The 14,259-nt window shown below is 31.4% G+C and overlaps 2 protein-coding genes across 23 annotated transcripts in view; one reads left to right on the top strand and one right to left on the bottom strand.

Moving 5' to 3' along the window:
• LOC141458953 (synaptotagmin-15-like) overlaps positions 1-14,259 on the top strand; it is a 147,155-nt gene that overhangs the window by 2,051 nt on the left and 130,845 nt on the right. The gene's annotated exons all lie outside the window — the stretch shown is intronic.
• LOC141458956 (uncharacterized) overlaps positions 2,967-14,259 on the bottom strand; it is a 59,596-nt gene continuing 48,303 nt past the window's right edge. For 8 of the 21 annotated variants that reach the window (XR_012461295.1, XR_012461294.1, XR_012461297.1 and 5 more), the window contains one exon: positions 3,174-3,513. The gene's annotated coding sequence lies outside the window, so the exon portion shown is untranslated. Of the gene's footprint in view, positions 3,109-3,166; positions 3,514-11,444; positions 14,019-14,259 lie in introns of those variants that run through there. The other 13 variants (XM_074137592.1, XM_074137591.1, XM_074137586.1 and 10 more) reach the window with 9 other exon arrangements.

Genomic DNA, 14,259 nt, shown 5'->3' with positions numbered 1-14,259 from the left:
TCTGCTCCACCGAAGCGCATAAACGCTTTTAGTAATAAAAGTAAAACGAAACGTTAAATAAAAATGTATAATTAGAAGAAATAAAATTGAATAATAAAATTGTATTTTCCACATTAATGTTAAAAAGAATATGGGCGCCTTCAGAACCAATTTCTTACTCGTCCAGAATTATTAGGTCTCAAAAGTTTTTTCAGTTTGTTAGTGAAATATCTTATCCGTCCCAGATCATAAAATATTTTTAAACGCTCTCTTACACGATGAGATCCATATAAAATGTTGCTTGCTCTTAAGATTTGTTTTTATTGAGAGATAAGCGGCATGTCTTTTGGGAAAATGAATAATAGAAAAACATCTAGTTTTAAATGAAACCATTTTCCTTCTTACAGCATTTACAGTTCTAATTGACTGTTCTTAAATTTTTCTTCCTTGAAGCATCTTACAGATCAATTTCCGATAATAGACACTGTTGCCTGCAAACAGAGAACTCTATTCGGAGGCCGATAGAACATTGAAAAATTTTCTGAGTGCCAGAGACCTCAGATGTTGACGCGCATCAAATAACAAAAAAATTTCAGAATTGATTTATATTCTTGGAACTTTAATAAGGACTGCTGGAGTATGTTTAGTCACACAGTCCTGTTTTGTATAAATTCAGAGCAGGAACGGTTTTTTTCAATCAATGGAAGGAATACGAAAGACACATAACATTTGAAGTTCAGGTTTTTGTACTGAACAAAGGGGAAGTTTTAATTAACTGGGTACCCTGAACTGTTGTGTGAATAGTACTGCTGACAAAATCAATTGTCAATAGGAGTGGGTGATCTCTATTTAATAAAATTATTGATAAGAGCAGATAAGGAACTGAACTTTACAAGGAGAAACGTTGAATGTATAATGGGTTAGAGATGAAGTTCCAACCTTAGTAATGTTAAGTACTTACTTAATAAATATTGACAACGAACTCTACCATAATGCAGAAATGTAAATTTGTCAAACCGAATTTACTAACTTCTTTTACAGCAATTAATACCATTTAATTTTCAGTAACTATTGATTAGAATGTATCTGAAATTTTATTTTATTTTTTTATTCAAAGCTTCATCCTACAGTAGTGTGGGTCAGTTTTTTTTGCATATCTGCTATTTTTACAAATGCAATTGCTATATGAATTTGCGTACATTCTACTCCACTCCCATTTCTTTAATATCCTCACTAAACTTTTGCAGTCATCCTAAATCTGCTCGTTTTTTGCTATTTTCCTCAATCACCACGCCACTTAAAACGGCGAAATCTCCTTTGTATTTAAACCAGACCCTATCCTCATTCATGAAGAATTCTAGCAATGGTTCTAACTACATCACCACAGGATGTGGCGTTTAGTGGCATTTTGTATATTCTGTGGTGCAAATAATTTATCAACTTACAAAATATGTGCATTTAATACTAGTACTCGTACAAACCACACATAATTTACGCCAATACCAACATTATTTTTTGTAAGATGATAGAAGTTCTTAATTAATCAGTTGTTCATTGATACTGTTTTTTAAGTAACTTGAATGAAAGTTAGTTTATTTAGTTCATCATCAGGGCTTTTTATCGTAGTTAATGTATATTTGTGCATATTCTATAAAACTTATTGTACTCAAAACTAATGCAAATCTTTTGATTCACTAATAGGATGTTCAATAGTTTTGAGTGCAATAAATAATATTATAGAAACACAATATAAAGATAAAAGAAAGATCATTGGAACAAGCTGGCATCTAAAAATACCTAGGAGTAATCATCATCATCCCTGAGGGAGAAATGAATGATTCCAAATTTAAGAGGAACTCCAGGTCGTATCCTCTTGACTTAACGCATGTATGTGGATCTAGGTACTTTAGTAAAGAAGCATACATCGCATTAAGAAGTATCTTAGGGTTAGAAAAAAGGACTGAGTGAAAAATATCACCGTCAGGAGTAATCTGGAATGCGAGCCCATCATTTCAAGAAAGTACAGACATTTGTCCAGGATGGAAATTGAAAGATAGCCAAAAAAAAATCGTTTGAGACAAGATGCACAGGGAAGAGACCGTAAGGATGGAGAAGCGTGACATGGGCAGAAAACTTCACAAGACAACTTTTGGGAATCAAACCAGTTACTGACTAAGACCAAGGCAATGGCAAAGAAAAGTGGCGACTATATGCAGATTCTCAATATTCTCAACTAGAATAGGTTACTTAATAAGTAATAATATGGGCGACAAGTTGTGTCCATATAAGGCAAGAATATGTACACAATCATTAATTACAATTCTAAGCCCTGATGAAAAACTAAATGTAGTTCTAAACATTAGTATAGTTTTTCGGTCAAAACTTCCTTAAAAAACAATTTTATGTAACAAACGTGTATGTAAAATATACCTTAATACTCGTAATTTAGGGGAAAAGAAATACAGCCAATTTCAGTCTGTTTTATTTTTTGACAAGTTTTCTATCAAGGTATACTCATCTTTAGCCTGTGTTATAACCCTGAAACGAATATTAATCATTTTATTTATGATGTCTATTTGACATTAAAACTATTGTAGAACTATATATGTATGTTATTTTAAATTATATTAAACTCAAATGTAATAAATTCAGATTATTAAGTAAAATTCACAGTCCTGAAAGTTCACAGTTCCTAGGTCAAAAGCTGGTCCAAAACAAATTGAAACATGCTAAAATTAGCAATTATTTCTGTCCCTCATGGATTAATCACCTAAAATGTACAGGCATATTTCCATTGTAAAGAGTTACTATAACTCAATAGAATACGTTAACCATAAATGTTATATTTTCATATTAAAAGAAGGGAAGTTCATGAAGTTCTATTTTTAGAATAGAGAAGAAAAGCAAGCTCTTTGTAGGTTCATACTTTATTAAAACTGGAGTACCTAATTCTTGAGACGAAATAGAAAAAGTAAAACAAATTGTGTATACAAACAGAAGCAAGTCCCTTTTATCTGGAGATACGTTTATTATGCCGTCAGTTCTTTCTGTGCTTCTCTGGTCTATCAGCTCGCCAATCTCCACCCACTTTTTATTAGGGTACTTGGTTAGTTTTCATTATTATATGGGCTGCAAGTATCATCCCTTCTAGTTAGAAGTGTAAAAAGGAAATTCATTTTTTTAAGATTAAAATTGTGGAATAAACTGAACAGTTTGTAAAACCTTTATTATGTTTAATAATCAATCATTTGCGAAATATACAGCTTCCAGCTATGTACTGGAATTGTAATGTAGTTGCTCTTTTAGCACAATTACATAAAACGAAAACAAATAATTCATTTCATTTTTCGAAATTAGGTTTAACTGTGGGGAAAACCCCAGTTGAGATCCTTTGTATACATATAAATATAAAAACATAAGTTTTAAAATAACCGGTAGTACTTGCAATACTCTGGAACGGAATCCTTTTAAGCTGCTGCCATTGCAAATACTTGGGGACAGTATTTGGGCAATCGTCCCACTTGGAATCCTTACCTGCAACAATAACCAAATAACTGCTCTAGAACCACTGATGAATATTTATAAATCAGATATGGGTCAGAAATTTGAAGTTCAGGTAAGCTTAGCAATTCCCAACGAATTCTAACTCTTCAGCCCAAATTTCTACACATAATAACGCTTCATTCAGCCTCCACTATACGAAAGAACCCATTCGTGACAAATACCCTGGACGATTACCTGTCATATTAAAGATAGTGACTAATAATTAGAGAGATACCAAATATATATTTCGCGCTGTATATATTTATTTTATTTTTTTCCTAGTTTCATTTATTTTGAACTTTTCATTTAGTGATGTATTTTAATCAAATTTTGTAAATATGATATACATTTCAAGTATTATCAGGGAACGAAATAAATTTATACACTAAATTTTTGAATAATTTAGGTTACATATTAATTTGTAATCAACATACTAGAATAAATTTTAGGGATAAGATAAGAAAAAGATTAGACGTTGTCAGACTGTATAAGAGCTGGATTCTCTCAACGAGTTTAAGGTAGCTTTTTATCGGAAAAATGGCTGAGATTAAAGTTTACAATAACCTGTTGACTTGTAGCCTGTTGAACGAAAAGAGATTTGCAAGATAGGGACTTGTTGAGCTCACCTCTGGTCATGAATTATATTCTTGCCCTTTAAAAAAAAAGACAATTATGGATGTATAAATCACCACCTCTGAGTCACAGAGAAAAAGCATAAAGGTGAGCCAGAATGAGTGCGATTCCAAAATTCCAATTTAACTTTTCTTTAATCAACCATGTTAGAAGAAATAAGATTAATTGAGCGTTGCAATTTCGGCTGAGCGTTTTAAGAACACAAATCGCAGAAAACTGAAAATATAGACTCAAAACTTAATTACGGCGCGCTCTGTACATTTGAGAAAAACGCTGATTTTTTTTTAAACGAATTAAAGCTCAGATTGCATCTGTAACTAGAACTTACAAAGAACTCTGGTTTAAAACAGCGATATCTACGGTTTAAACCTGCATAATTGTTGTTTACTCTGTTGAAAGACTGAACCTTACAGTGAAAATTACAACCTTCAGCATACATAAAATGTTATCAACCGTTATTTCAACGATTTTCTTTTAATGTAGATAGTAATTGCATATCTCATAGATTTAATACTTTTATTTGAAATATATATTATTACGAGAGCATTTATTATTGGCTTGTGGGGAGAGATGCAAAGTAATATTTTTCTGTTAGCAGACTCTTCAGCATAATGTACAGACTACCTGCTTATTAATAAGTATTAAAAGCTTGTCTAAAATTCCTATATTAAACAATAAAAGGCTTGGCATAAATATTTAAAATATTCATTATGTCTTTCCTTAAATTGCTTTTCTAAAACTCGAATGATCCCAAGGAAAGTAGATCCCTTTGGTCTCATTCTTCATTCACTCGCTGGGCTACCTGTAATTTACTTACATTCCTCAGGGAGCCCTTTCAGATATCTTGCATCCCCTCAAATGACAATGGAAACGCAAAAGAATTTAAGATTAACCGAATATCTACTACAGAAGGAAATAGAATCCTTAAAAAGAAGTTGAATAAAAAATTCTCTCTCTCCATGGGAAATAGCTGTTACGTCATGTGTGGTAAAAAGTATGTTATGAATGGAAAAACTAACTCGTGCTAAGAGGTAAAAGGAGATGAGAAGTATAAGACAAGCTTTATATGATATCTGTTTTTAATTCCAAGTTCGTCACAAGACCTTTATGCGAAAACATTTATTTACACAAAAGATTCTGAGTCAAACGAAAAATTGTTTGTCACAAAATGATTTTACTCTTAGTCACAAATTATGAACATTTTTTAAGTACTACAAGAAAAGCGTTTGTGTTGACAGGAAAGAATTGTTAGATCTTCTGTGCAACTTCGTCTTTTTAGATGGGAAACAGAAAACGATTTGGAGAAGACGTAATAAATAATAACAATATGTTGTATTATATTTATATTATAATAAATAAATTCTGAGGAGTTCTGTAACTTTAGATTTAAATACTTTTGATCTATGTACCTTTTTTTTTTTTTTTTTTGTTTGTTTGTTGGCTTCCTGTCTGTGCTTTGCGTTTCCATTGTCATTTGAGGGGATGCAAGATATCTATGTACCTTCAAATAATTTCTATTCATTAAGAAGAAACTGGGTGAATCTACAGTTCTCTAGCGACTTGATTTATGTTAATACAATGAAACATTCAATAAAAGTTCTTGAATAAAGTTGAATAAATGCATTAAGCTTTATTCATGATATTGTTTTACGTGAACTTTTTAGTAAATTTACAATACTTTTTCTTTATGAAAGTTTTTTATTGATCAAGTAACCTAAAATAAACTTTTTGTTTATTACTTGTTTTGTAACAAGTTACAATAAGCTGATAAATATATTCATACGCCATGTGTACGGGTGGATAAGAGGTTGAATTATTTAATCACTGTACGGTCCATATATTTTGTTCAGCAGCAAAACATGATCAAATAGTGCACGATATCCGATTATCAGCTTTCATGTCAGCAAGTAAATAATAAAAAATATATAAGTATATTTTCTAAAATTTACTTTAAATAAGAATAAGTGCTGCAATCAGGTCAAATATTCTATATAGCTTTTTTTTTTGAAATGACAAAATTTTTTATCACAGAAAGCTAAAATTTATCTATCATTAAAATCGCTCAACCTAACTATTAATGAATAGATTTTTCCCTTTTAAATACTTGTAAAAAAAAAAAAAATGGCTCTAACGGCTTTCTTTAAACTTGGTATTCTTATGATACTCATGTTTCGAACCACAAGTATAATTTTATAGCACTGTAAATTGACTTTAATATCTATTAATATTAATCTATAATAATCAAACTATTAATTACAGGTTAAAAAATTCAAAAACTTTTTGAAAAAATGCTTACATCAACATACATCAATGATTTTGTTTATTTTATTTATTTATTTTATTTTATTTATTTTTTTAAATCGTCTGTTTAAGTTCATTCTTCGATTAAAGTAATTGTTATTTTATGTAGTAGTCAAACGTTTATAATAATAGGTAATAATTACCTGGCTTTATCGCAAATAATATGGTTTTCTTCAATTACATTCTCAATCTAGGTGTTCTTCCCACAATGTTGTATACATGTAATATAAAATAAATGAGATATGCATACGTTTAGGACATCTAATTATTCCAGTATTTTACTATAAGTAAAATTAGGGGGTCTAAATTAAATTATAATTGAGAAATGAATAAATAATGTTGAATAATCTACTTGTTATTAACTGTGTGTTATTTGTGCTCACGAATATTTCGGTAAGACGAATTCAAGACTGAAATATTCTTTTAAATCCGTGATTCAAATTTAAACAGTAGCCGACTCTAACTTTGTCTTTTTCTACTTTTGCATATATCGTATATATGTGACATCTCAGAATAAAGGGCAAATTAAAGCTAAATCCGAAGAATAATTCGGAATAGAGTTAAAATAAAGTACCTATTTAAAAACGGATATAATATACATCTTATCATAATTATAACAAAATAATATTATGAATGAACTGGCCAGCATAAGGGTCTGTGATATCTAATAAATTCTAAAAAATGTGAAGGAAAAGTTAATGCAGCAAAATTACTTAAATTATATGAACTAAGCATGAATGAAATGTTGGGTACTAGCTGATTTGTGTACCTTTTGGCGTTTAATCAACCCTTATACTTAACTTTTAAAACTGTAAGTTTTTGTTAAGGAGATTTTTGTACCTTTTGGATAGATTTTCATTTTTGTCTATTTTGCGAAGTTACATATCTGCTTTACAGATTTGTTTAAAATTTGGAATAAGCAATTCTATCATTATAACCTGAAAAGGTGTTAAGTCGGAACTGTAACTACCACTGGAGAGATCTTTATAAAGAATGATTATAGTTGCCATCCTCAATAACAATTTTTTTGAGAAAGCGTTTTGAATAAAATAGGAAGGTATTTGTACGTAACTAGCAAAATTAAACTGCGATTTCAGTACTTCCTTTTAAGAGGAGTAAGAAAAACAAACTGCGAATACAGTACTTCTCCCAAAAAGGCAAAGATTTTGAATCGAACGACAATTCATTGATGTAAATCGGTTCACCCATTGATAATTTTAACAGTTGCAAGACTTCCTCTTAGTAGGTGTAAGAGCATGATGGCACTTCACTGCCACGTAGAGGACCTTTAATCACTTCTTCGTGCTAAATTTTATCAAAATCGGACTAAGCGTTATGGAAATATTGGTAATAATAGTTTTAGAAAGGGCTTTACTTGGGTGGGGCAAACTCCCCTCCTTATGAGGCGTAGCGTCGAGACTTTTAAAATGCAAATCTGTACAAAATTTCGATTCGAATGACACTTTATTCATGAAAATCAGTTCACGTGTCGATAATTTGAAACGATTGCTATACTTCCCCTTAACAAGTGTAAGATTAGATCGTCGCTTTAATGTTATGTAGGGGAGCCCTAACCCTATCATCCTACCAAATTTTATCAAAATCGGGCCAAGATTTACAGAGTAATTAGTAATAATAATTTTGGAGGGGGCTTACATAAAGGGGGCTAACTCCTCTCCCATTCGATGTACAGCGACGAGACCCCCAAAAGGCACATCTACATAAAATTCCGAATCGAATGACACCTCATTCATGAAAATCGGTTCACGCGTTTAGGCGCTACGCAGTTTACAAAAAAGGTAACAACAACAACAACAACAACAACAACAAGAAGAAGAACAAGAACAACAACAATTTTTGAAAATGCCGTTTTTGCACATTTTCGGCAACTTTTTTCTCAAAATCTATCAGATCTAGGTTGTTGCAAAAAAATTACAGTTATAAAGGAGGGTTTGCCCTACATTATAAAGAAAATTTGGGAATTTTATCTTTTATAGAAAAAGAGAAAAAAATTGTCAAAGTTGGGTGTTTTTCAACGTTACGCTTTTTCCTGCAGTTTTTGATGATCAACCCTTATACAACTGTCCTACCGGACAGTTTTAATACATTTTTCCAGCCCTTCTGGGAGAGGAGATTGGTGTTTCTCTTTTCCATTGTAATGTCTTGGCACTTATAACGTAATGGACAAAATAAAAATGTTGCTAAAATTTTGAACTTGAAAAAATCTATATCGAGAAGTATCAATTTATGTTAAAATTTTTCCATTTTTTGTAATTTTAAAAAACTTCACCTTTCCGTTTATTTCTTGAAAGAGGATTAAGAGAATATGACCGATGGTGTAAACCGTAAAAATGGGTAACTGAAAAGAAAATGAAACATTTAAAAATAGCTCTCAACGTAAAATACTCTTTTCATATTTCTCAAGCTGAGTTGTAAGCAGAAGTACTTCCAATTAATACTCTGATCTTTAGTGCTCTTGCAAACAGGACCTTTTAGGATATATATTTTCCTTGAACAAAAAAAGTTTGAAAGTACAAAAAATTCATGTAAAAAAGGGCATTTGTTCTTATTGGTGAACCGTGTTATTTCAAAATCGTGTAAAAAAAAAATAGTTTGGTGTATATCACAGCAAGTTTATAAGCTTCCCATAAAAGCAACTCGCAATTCTAGAGATTCATTTCTGCTTATTTCAGCATTAAAAGCCATTTAATTATTACGTTAGATTAAAATATAGCTTTGTCAGCGATGTAAAATTTACAATTAATTAAACATGCACTAGTTAAAGTTTGAAGGGACTAAAAGTAGAGCTTCAAGAGAAGTTAGTCGAGTGTTGAATTCGTATAAAAAAATTCGTAACATACGAAAAACCATTTATATTTAAAATAAATTCTATCTGTCTCTCAAGGAATGGAGCAGTTTCATTTCTCTTTGGGTCTATTTTCAGTTTCTTTGAAATAGCATGTTTGAGTTTGTGGGGGTGTTGGGATGGCGACATATTACTTCTTCATCCAGGAGTGAGTTTGTGCTGTTTACTTCACAAAGAAAACCTTTTCCAACGACACTATAAATAAAACGTACTTGCTACTCTAGGTTTGTTCAGCATCATTCAACATAATTTTCTTCAACTTTTCTTCTTTACCACGCTTTTAATTGTTAGTTGTTCGATCCCAGCAAACTGTTAATTTCTTTAGACAGTACGAACTATTATTAATTATCTTAATTACCCGCATTCCAAGATTTAGTTGTTTTAATAGCAATTATGTTGCTAACACAACTAATTTTCAATGATCACCGTTCCCAAAATAGATTATTTTAATAAAAAAACTTGAGGGATATTTCTCAAGTTGAACGGCTACATGAGCATTACTCTTACGAAGTAAATAGTTATTTCCCTCCTTGATGGTGACAGGATATGTCCATAGGCTGCCTTAATGTGGTCTCTTTTTCTTTTGCAATACTTGCAGAGAGATTATTCCTTATCTGTGCTCCCAACCATTTAATTTAAACAAAATCAACCGCAATTGTCGCCCAAAATTTCCATATCTCGTATGACGAGGTATCCATAGTCTTGTGCTCGCTTGAATGATATACCATCAACAATAGGGATAACAGTTTTTTAAACCTGGCTATTCACAAAGCGGCACAGCATATTGCACAATGTTCTAATGACGTTTACAATCCATTGTAGGTGATTAGGCACCGTTCTTGTTTTCGCCATTCTTAGATGATGTTGCCAATGTAATGATAATGCTAGTAAATATTATAATGCACTTAACACTAAATAACTAGTGAGATCTTACATAACTAGAAACTATGTAGAAGGAACTGCTGCAAATATTAAGGATACATCTAGCAAGTTGAACGGAATAAAAACTTAACTTAAGGAAGAGAAGAGAGGATGTTGAGGCAGTATTCAAGGATATTGACAATAATTACTTGCTAGCGACGAGATTACACAGTCATGCGCCGAACGACAAAAGTTGTCGTTGTATTCTCATCTAATTGTCTTTATGCAACCTTCCTCAACCAGAGTTACATAAAAATAGATCATTTGCTGATATTCCCTACCTTCCTGGATCTGCAGTTTATTTCTTTACTTAATACGTACTCTTCTCCTTAATTTGCACGTGCTCTACTTTTCTTGGATTCCTTCCTGGCGGTCAGCACACTTTACTAAGAAGTTCTTGGATAATTTATCTGATTAAATTACTCTGTCTGAATTAATTTATCTATGCTTCTACATACTTGAAATTCATCATAAATCTATTTCATCTATTCAAATTACGAGTATCATAAATTATTTATTAAATATAATAATGTTTGAATAAATAGAACAGGTGCAACAGCTAGAATGTTTATTTCTTTAAGATTTAAGATTAAGTTATTTAATGAAAGTTAACTTTCTAACAGTATGCATATGTTGATAAAAATGAATCGCACTTAAATATTGTAACACATAAACAAACAAGTCGATGAAAAATCATAAAAATGTGAATGAATAAATTTTATTTAGGCCATTAATAATAATAATGAAAGAAGGTATCAGCTCAGTTGGTAAAGTGATGGTAAGCTGATAGTTTCGAGTTCAAATCCAGACTCGATAGTTTTAGATTTTCTATTCTTGGGAGCCTCTACACAATTCACTGTCCGATGAAGGTTAATTTTATTTGGGGCAAGAGAATTTTATCTGGCAGAAGTTGGCTACGTTCTGTGGAGCCTCCGAGCTCCACGGACATAGTCCGTAAAATGTGCCCTAATCAGTGGCTCTAGGTAAAATGAAGGTGCACACGTTCTTTACAGTTAGTTAATGACTACTTTTTTAAAAAAACCTTTTTCAAAAATTCATCTCTGGGGATGTCATACTACCATTTCCTTTTCAGCTAAAAGCCATTTTGTACTCTCCATCATTTTGCGGTAGGAGTAATCGACTTTTTCTAAGAGTTTTAAAAAACAACATTGAGGATAGATGATAGTTTTGGTTTTCGACCGTTGTTAATTGATAATTTTGGGAGTATTGAGGTGTGTTGACCTGTTTTGATGATGTAGCTTAAAGTTAGACTCCACAAATTTTACACTACTCTGAAGATGATAATAGATTTACCGAAACGTTGGTAAGATGAAACAAAATTTGTGTTTGAATTTATATGCACCTCAATGCTCCCAAAATCATCAATTAAGGGTAGATGTTCTTGATTTTGTTTCGGTATTTTTCTGGTGGTTAACGGACAAGAAGCACGTAGCTCTTTCAGAAGAAACAAGCGACTTGATGCGAAATAAATGGTTTCCAATACTTTTTTTTTCTCTTTCTTTAAATAAAGAGTTCATTTCACTTAATACTTTGATGTGTTACTCTTTTTTGAAGTAAAAGTCATGTACCTTTGATATGCTAATTGGCAATTTAATTAAAACTTTTAACATTCAAAAAGGTGTTGTTTTTTTTTTTTACCGTACTTCCCACAAAAGTATACTTTAGACATGAAAGAAAATTGCTTAGCAAGGAAAGCGTTATTAATTATACGATGAACATAGTACCTAGCCAAGCAGTAAATGTGCCCTGTTAAAGAGGGCCAGAAAAGGTCATAAGCCAATTCTGAGCAACTCCCATTTTTAAATCTTTATTTCCTTCTTATCAATCTCACGGATTTTACCCCAACAAAATTTTTATCAAACATATGCGTACAGTTCAAAAAAAAGGAGAGGTTTTCGTAAGTAAGTTAGAATTCCAAGATTTTTTAAATTTTTATTTTGTCCATAAACCATTTTTTTTTTACTTTTTGAGAAAAAATAATTCAACTAAAAAAAGTTATAGGTCTACTTGTACGAAGTTAAGAGAAAATTTGGAAGAGAATTTGCAGAAGAATTTCCTAAAATGTAAAAAAATCTATACCGTAAAATAGCATTTCTTACCAATTTTGTTAATTCTTTAGACTTGAAATAATATTTCAACATTATATACCTGGTAGAATTGTACATGAATCTACAGCAACACTTTAGAGTATTATCTAATACTTCCCTAAAATTCTCCACAAACAAATTTTTTAAGGGTAATATTTCTTAAAAATGTTAACCCTAATGTACAAGGTCAGATCAGTTTTTAAGCAGCAACATTAAAAAATCGTTTCAGTAAAAAGTAGCGCTCCAAATTGTGGATTTCGGAAATGATGTTTTAAAAAAAACAGGAGTTTAGCGTTTTTTTCGCCTTTTCCTTTTCTTAATTATTTTGTTCACACTCATTCACGCGCGAAACACCAACAGCAACGCCGTGCGCAGGACAAAAAAACTTGTTTATATTCATCGTACCCCAAAAAAAAACATTTCCGGTGAAATCTTGACTCCGTAAATCTGACCGTATTGCAGAAATACTTCCTCCTATTAGGAGTAAAGGAAGGTAATAAGATACATTCAAATTTTAAAAGAAGAATATCTTCGATACACATCAATGAAAGCCTACAACTTCCCAGTATGAAGCGAAGTCAAGCAAATATTACTTATGCAAATTAACCTACAGGATAGTGAGTGGCCAATGAATCTAAATTGTTAAAGAATTATGCATACAAATCATCGAATACAAAAAAAAATATTACTAATTGAATTCGCATCACCGAAACTGATCTGGCGGAGCTGTGACGGGCGTTAGGCTTTCCAACAAATAGCGTTGCGGATAATTTCACAATTAGAATAATATAATCGTAATTAGAGAAAATTTAAATAAGCATAAATATGTAATGTAGCAGACCAAATTTTGGTAAACTAAATTTATATATTTTTCTAATTAGGTCTACTCATGGCATTGAGACCTAAATTAATTAATATCAACGAAGGTCAAAATTTATCTAATGATAGTTAAGAACGCCACTAATACATTAGTGAAAATAGAGAGAGTCGAAATTTCACTTAGATAAATGAATAAGCCTAAATGGATGACAATACAGAAGAAAACAGTAGACGTGATGGAAGATCTATGATTGGAGTGGGTACTGAGCGAGGACACTGTCAAGTAAAAAAGGAATCGAGATAAGAAAAGACTTTGAGGAATCGATTAAGAGAGAAGGAAGAGAAACTACAGACTATGATTCAACAACACTTTAGAGGCGCGACAAGAAAATTAATCCCGATGTATATATACTAATAAATAAAATATTGTTAGTTTTTTTGTTTATTTTTGTGGCCGTTTTGTGTTTACAGTACAGGCTATAGAAACAACCTGGCCATCGATCCTTCGAGATGTGAATACTCACAATATAATATAATATACTCTTTAAAGAAAAAAGTCGTTAAAACTAAATATTCTTTTTAAGAAAAAACAAAAAAACACTTCTGAACAAATGTTTTTTAATTCAAATTTGGAACTTCAATTACATCTGTAACTCTTATTATACAGATGATTTATACAGACCGTAAGTTATACTGGGAGGAATCCTTTGCCAAACATCAAATTAGAACCCTCATACGATTTTTGTTTTTGTATTTACTGACTATACTTATTAACAGACAACAATCACATCCAGTGACCAACTTTTACTTAAGTTATAGAATAGTCGTTCCACGCAACAATATATTTACTAAAAAATGAAGGCAACTTTTAGGCTTTTGGCAGTTTCTTAAAGAAATTACTTAGCCAACTGCTCCACTGACGGTCTATGACCAAGGTGATTGTCTAGATGTAAATATGTTAAATTTGTAATATTTATGTGATTATAATTTAATAAAGACTATTACTTAGTAGTAGTCTACTTAGCCAACTAGCTACATGCTCACAAAGACCTGGTATACTACTTATACGACTTTCTCACGCCACAACTT

Source organism: Rhodnius prolixus, unplaced genomic scaffold (assembly GCF_049639745.1).
Source record: "Rhodnius prolixus isolate KJV_2025 unplaced genomic scaffold, Rpr scaffold_5, whole genome shotgun sequence".
Lineage (NCBI taxonomy): Eukaryota > Metazoa > Arthropoda > Insecta > Hemiptera > Reduviidae > Rhodnius > Rhodnius prolixus.
Note: the sequence above shows the minus strand (reverse complement) of the source record. Positions and strands in the feature narration are given on the sequence as shown.